Genomic DNA, 5,327 nt, shown 5'->3' with positions numbered 1-5,327 from the left:
TTTCAATCAATATTTTTAAACAGGGCCCATATATGTATTTACACATTATAATAAGAAAAATTATTATACCGGTATAATATTTTTATATCGTGTGATTGTATGCAGTAATTATTATTGTGTGTGACGTATGATGTGTGTAATTTTGAGCCACTCTAAAAGTGGTTTAATTTTGTAAGCTGTGTCGGCCGGGTTTCTCTGGGGTTTCCCAAAAGTTTGGCATTAAAAAGCCAAACGAAGGCCGGTACAATTAATATCGTTACTGGTTAACGATATTAATTGTAGGTGAATGCGCACAGTTGCGTCCCCAGTCGCGTAATTTTTTTTTTTTTATTCAATAAAGCGAATACTCGCCCTAACGAATAAAATTCTGCCTTATCATTTATCTCAACCCTGTTCCTTTAGTCTTAATTAGCTCATAAGTAGATTATAGTTAGATTTAAGAAAGATTTCTACATGTTCCTGCGGCAGTTTCAAGGATATAAACATACGGTAATTATATATTATTTATTTAATAACTATTAATTAAATTTAATTTTAAAAAACAATGAAAATTATAGACAAAAATTAGAAAATAAAAAACAAAAAAAGAAGTAAATCGTTCTCGAATTAAAATTAAATCCATCACTAGTAAAATACTTAAATTTAAACAGTTTCGGGCAATTAAAATTTCATACTTACCATGATTTACTGCAAGCCGCACCAGAAAATTTAAGGAGGTCCTTTCGCCGCCAATGTAAAATAAAAATATTCGATTATTAGTAAATTTAATTTTTTTCTAATAGTTAAGGTCCTTATTTATCTTATAGTGAGGTTTAAATTATACTTTACCGGACAAATTTTTGAAAAAATAAAATTTTTTAATGTTAGTATTTGTTCAGAGTCTTATGAGAAAATCAGACGTTTGCAGTATTTCTCGAATTATACTATCAGTCATGGATTAGATGAAGTAAAAAAAAACTAAAAATCAGATTTTCCAAATATTCAGGTTTCTTTTTTTGCAATAAAATATATCAGTTACTGAGATATTTATTGAGAAATTAATATTTAAAAATCACAAAAAATTCTCAAGTTACCTACAATAAAATGGAGTCAAAAGATTTGGCAACGTTGCGTAGCGCGCAAGCTTCAGACCATTCAATAAATTCAAACTAAACTTTAACGCGCTTATGTTTTTCATGCATACTTTAGTTAATTTATTGTTAACAAATTTTCATAATTCATAATTGAAAAATAAAACAATAATTAAAAAATACTAGCATTCCTGCCATGAGACATTAGAATGTTATGGTTTTGTGACTAAACATTTTTAATTAATTTATTTATTTACACTGACTGCAAAAAGTTAAACACAGTTAAGGTTATATTGTGCAAATAAAAATGTAAACAACCGAAATAAAGCATTGCCAAATCACGGACAGGTTACTAACAGCTGATTTACAACAGTCAAATTAATTTTTGTATTTAACTATTTTTTTTTTAATTTTCAAAATTTCAACGATTAATGCCTCATATACTATTTATTTTTTAATTTTAGGAATTTTTATGGGTTTTGTATTTTAATTTATTGAAAATTTACTACTACAGTTGTTATGACTCAACTGGAGCGAAAGGACTTCCTTAAAGAATCATGCTTAAATTTACTTACAAACTAATTACAACTAAAGGAAAAAGAATCAGATAAATAATAAGACAGGAATTTTTTTTTAAGGGAGAAATGATTTGCTTTATTAAAAAAAAAAACAACATTTATCTACAATTAATATTATTAATCGGCAACGACATTGATTGAACTGGCCTTCGTTAAGCTTCTTGTAATCATTCTTTTTTTTTGATTTTATTTTTTTATTTTAATCAAGTAATGTAACTAAATTTTAATATGACGCGATATTATTGGATAATTGATGTTAATTCTAATATATTATCTAACAACTGTTTTTTTTTTTTTTTTTTTTTTAATTAATCGAATGGTTAATTGAGAATTTTGGAATTTTATAAAGGCAATGTTTCAATAACCAAAACAGTTTTTAAAGAAACTATTACTAAAAGACTAGACTTTTTTTTTTACTTCATACTTTTTTAATAATTAATAAATATATATATTATAATTACCTTTTTAACCCATGAGCTGCGCCAGGAGAGTTGATGTGAGTCTTAAATCTAATTATAAACTACTTAAAATCGAATTAAAACTAAGGGGAAGGAATAAGCCAAATAACAAGACGTGATTCTTTTGTTTAGGTGAAATAATTCACTTTATTGAATAAAAAAAAAAAAAAAAATTACGCGACTGGGGAACGGAACTGTGCGCATTCACCTACAATTAATATCGTTAACCAGTAACGATATTAATTGTACCGGCCTTCGTTTGGCTTCTTAAAGCCAAACTTTTAGGAAACCCCAGGGAAACCCGGCCAACACAGCTTACATAATTGGACCACCTTATTGCGGAGGTCCATTTATCATACATCATACATCACACATTTATCATACAGCACACAATTATAATTATCTCACTCATACAATCATACAATCATACAACATAAAATAAGATACAAACAAAATTAGAAAATGATTATTCTATTATTAATATTATAGGTGGAAATTAATTATTTAACGGGGAGCTGAAACAAAAAATTAAATTTAATTAAACTGATAATATTAGGGGTGGGTAATTCTGGGGAGCTGAAAAAATTAAATAAATAGGAATAATAATATTAGTGGGAATCAGATTTTGGGGCGCCCCAGGAAAAATAATTAAATAAATAATAATGATAATATTAGAGGGGATTAAAATTCGGGGCGCTGTAAAAATTAAATAAATAAATTAAATAATTAAATAATAATAATATTGGAGGGGGTTAAAATGTGGGCGCAGTAAAAAAGAAATAAATAATAATAATAATAATAATAATAATAATAATAATAATAATATTAAAGGTTTTAATTTGGGGTGCTGTAAATAAATAAATAAATAATTAATAATAATGTTAGAAGGGGTTAAAATTTAGGGTGCTGAAAAAAATGAAATTAATAATAAAAATAATATCAGGGAATAAAAATTCAGCGCGCTGAAAAAAATTAAATGAATAATAATAATAATATTAGAGGGGATTAAAATTCGGGGCGCTGTAAAAAATTAAATAAATAAATTAAATAATAATAGTATTAGAGGGGGTTAAAATTCAGGGTGCTGTAAATAATTAAATAATTAAATAATAATAATATTGGAAGGGGTTAAAATGTAGGCGCAGTAAAAAAGAAATAAATAATAATAATAATAATATTAAAGGAGGTTATAATTTGGGGTGCTGTAAATAAATAAATAAATAATTAATAATAATGTTAGAAGGGGTTAAAATTTAGGGTGCTGTAAAAAATTAAATTATTAAATAATAATAATAATCATAACATTAGAGGGGGTTAAAATTTGGGATGCTGTAAATAATTAAATAAACAAATAATAATAATAATATTAGAGGGGGTTTAAATTTAAGGTGCTGTAAATAATTAAATAAATAAATATTAATAGAGAATAAAATTTGGGGCACTAAGAAAATTAAATAAATAATAATAAACATATCAGGGGGAGTAAAATTTAGGGGGCGCTGAAAATGATTAAATACATAAATAATAATAATAATAATATCAGAGGGGATTAAAATTTGGGGGACGCTGCAAAAAAATTAATTGAATAATAATAATAATCATATGTGAGGGAAATTAAATTTAGGATTCTAAAAAAATTAAATAAATAATAGTAAAAGTAATAAAAAAATTATAAAAATACTAATTTACTCTTTTTGTTGAATCCCAGTCCTCTTGATCCTAGTCCTTGATTGAATTGGTCGGCTCTTCTGGTCCATGGATTTCCTCGTCTTCCTCTTGAATTCTTGAATCCTCGGATCGTTGGTTGCTTGCTGGTCCTCTTGTTCCTTCTCCCGTGAATTGTTGAATCGCTGGTCCTTGTCCTTGAATTATTTTGTCATCCTTGGTCCTCGCATCTTTGGTCCTTCCTTCTGAACATACCACAGAACACACTGTTAAGTAACTTGTTTAATTCACTATAAGGTAAAAGCCCCAAAATATGATCATGTACCTGTATTTGTATTCACAAATATAGGTATACAAATACATGGAGTGATCATATACTGGTACATAATCATCTATCGGGGCTTTTACCTTACACAAGAATAAAAAGTGTTATCAGTGATTAAGGTATTAAGATATTAATCAGTGATTGATTAATGTGTGTCTAGATGGATGGACCAAGGATTAAGGTAAAAGCCCCAATAGATGATCACGTACCAGTATATGATCACTCCATGTATCTGTATATCTATATTCACAAATATAGGTATACAAATACATGGAGTGATCATATACTGGTACATGATCATCTATTGGGGCTTTTACCTTAATCACTGATAACACTTTTTATTCTTGTGTAAGGTAAAAGCCCCAATAGATGATCATGTACCAGTATGATCACTCCATGTATTTGTATACCTATATTTGTGAATATAGATATACAGATACATGGAGTGATCACATACTGGTACGTGATCATCTATTGGGGCTTTTACCTTAATCCTTGGTCCATCCATCTATTAGACACACATTAATCAATCACTGATTAATATCTTTAAGTCATCACTTTCAACACTATTCACATTAACACTTTTATTATTGAGTAATCCTTACTTTTTGGTCCTTGATTGGATTACTGAGTCCTGGTCCTTGGCTGAATCCTCTTGTCCTTGATTCCTTGGCATACTTCCTGTAGAAACACACTAAAAAAACGTATTAGCAGCCCCCTTTTTATACCCTCTCGATTTTCACTAAATTATTTATTATTTTATATTTAATCTAATGGCGATAAAAATCAATTGACGCGAACTAATTGAAAACCTCGCATTAATTATCGGTATTATTAGATGATATTGATGATGAATGCCAAATTGATTCACAACACGAAAAAAAAAAAATACAAAAATGGCAACGAATCGAATGCAAAAAGTAGTCATAAATACTTTTGCGATTCGATTGTTTGTGCCCACACGCGTGACTTTACGGTATTTTTTTTTTTTCGAATTAATTAAACGATGAATTTAATTGTAAAAAAAAGAAACTACTGCAACCGGTCTATTGAAGTGTAAGTAAGAGTGTAGAGAGTGGTTTTGGCGTCAGTAGGCTCTCACGACAAAGAAAGAAGGAAAAGAAAAGAAGTGACGCTAAAAGGCACGGTCAGTTTTGGATAAAAAAAATGACTCTACTTTATTGTTTATTATTTAATTAAAAAAAAAAAAGGGGGGGGTTGGTAAGGGGGT

The 5,327-nt window shown here is 28.1% G+C and overlaps 1 long non-coding RNA gene across 1 annotated transcript; it reads right to left on the bottom strand.

Moving 5' to 3' along the window:
• Positions 1-3,982: 3,982 nt before the first annotated feature.
• LOC123273916 lies at positions 3,983-5,092 on the bottom strand. Its single transcript, XR_006511395.1, has 2 exons — positions 4,702-5,092; positions 3,983-4,016 (listed from the first exon to the last, which is right to left on the bottom strand). It is a non-coding gene; the product is annotated as an uncharacterized LOC123273916 (long non-coding RNA).
• Positions 5,093-5,327: the final 235 nt, after the last annotated feature.

This window comes from Cotesia glomerata, unplaced genomic scaffold (assembly GCF_020080835.1).
Source record: "Cotesia glomerata isolate CgM1 unplaced genomic scaffold, MPM_Cglom_v2.3 scaffold_161, whole genome shotgun sequence".
Lineage (NCBI taxonomy): Eukaryota > Metazoa > Arthropoda > Insecta > Hymenoptera > Braconidae > Cotesia > Cotesia glomerata.
This window is presented reverse-complemented; position numbering and strand designations above follow the sequence as displayed.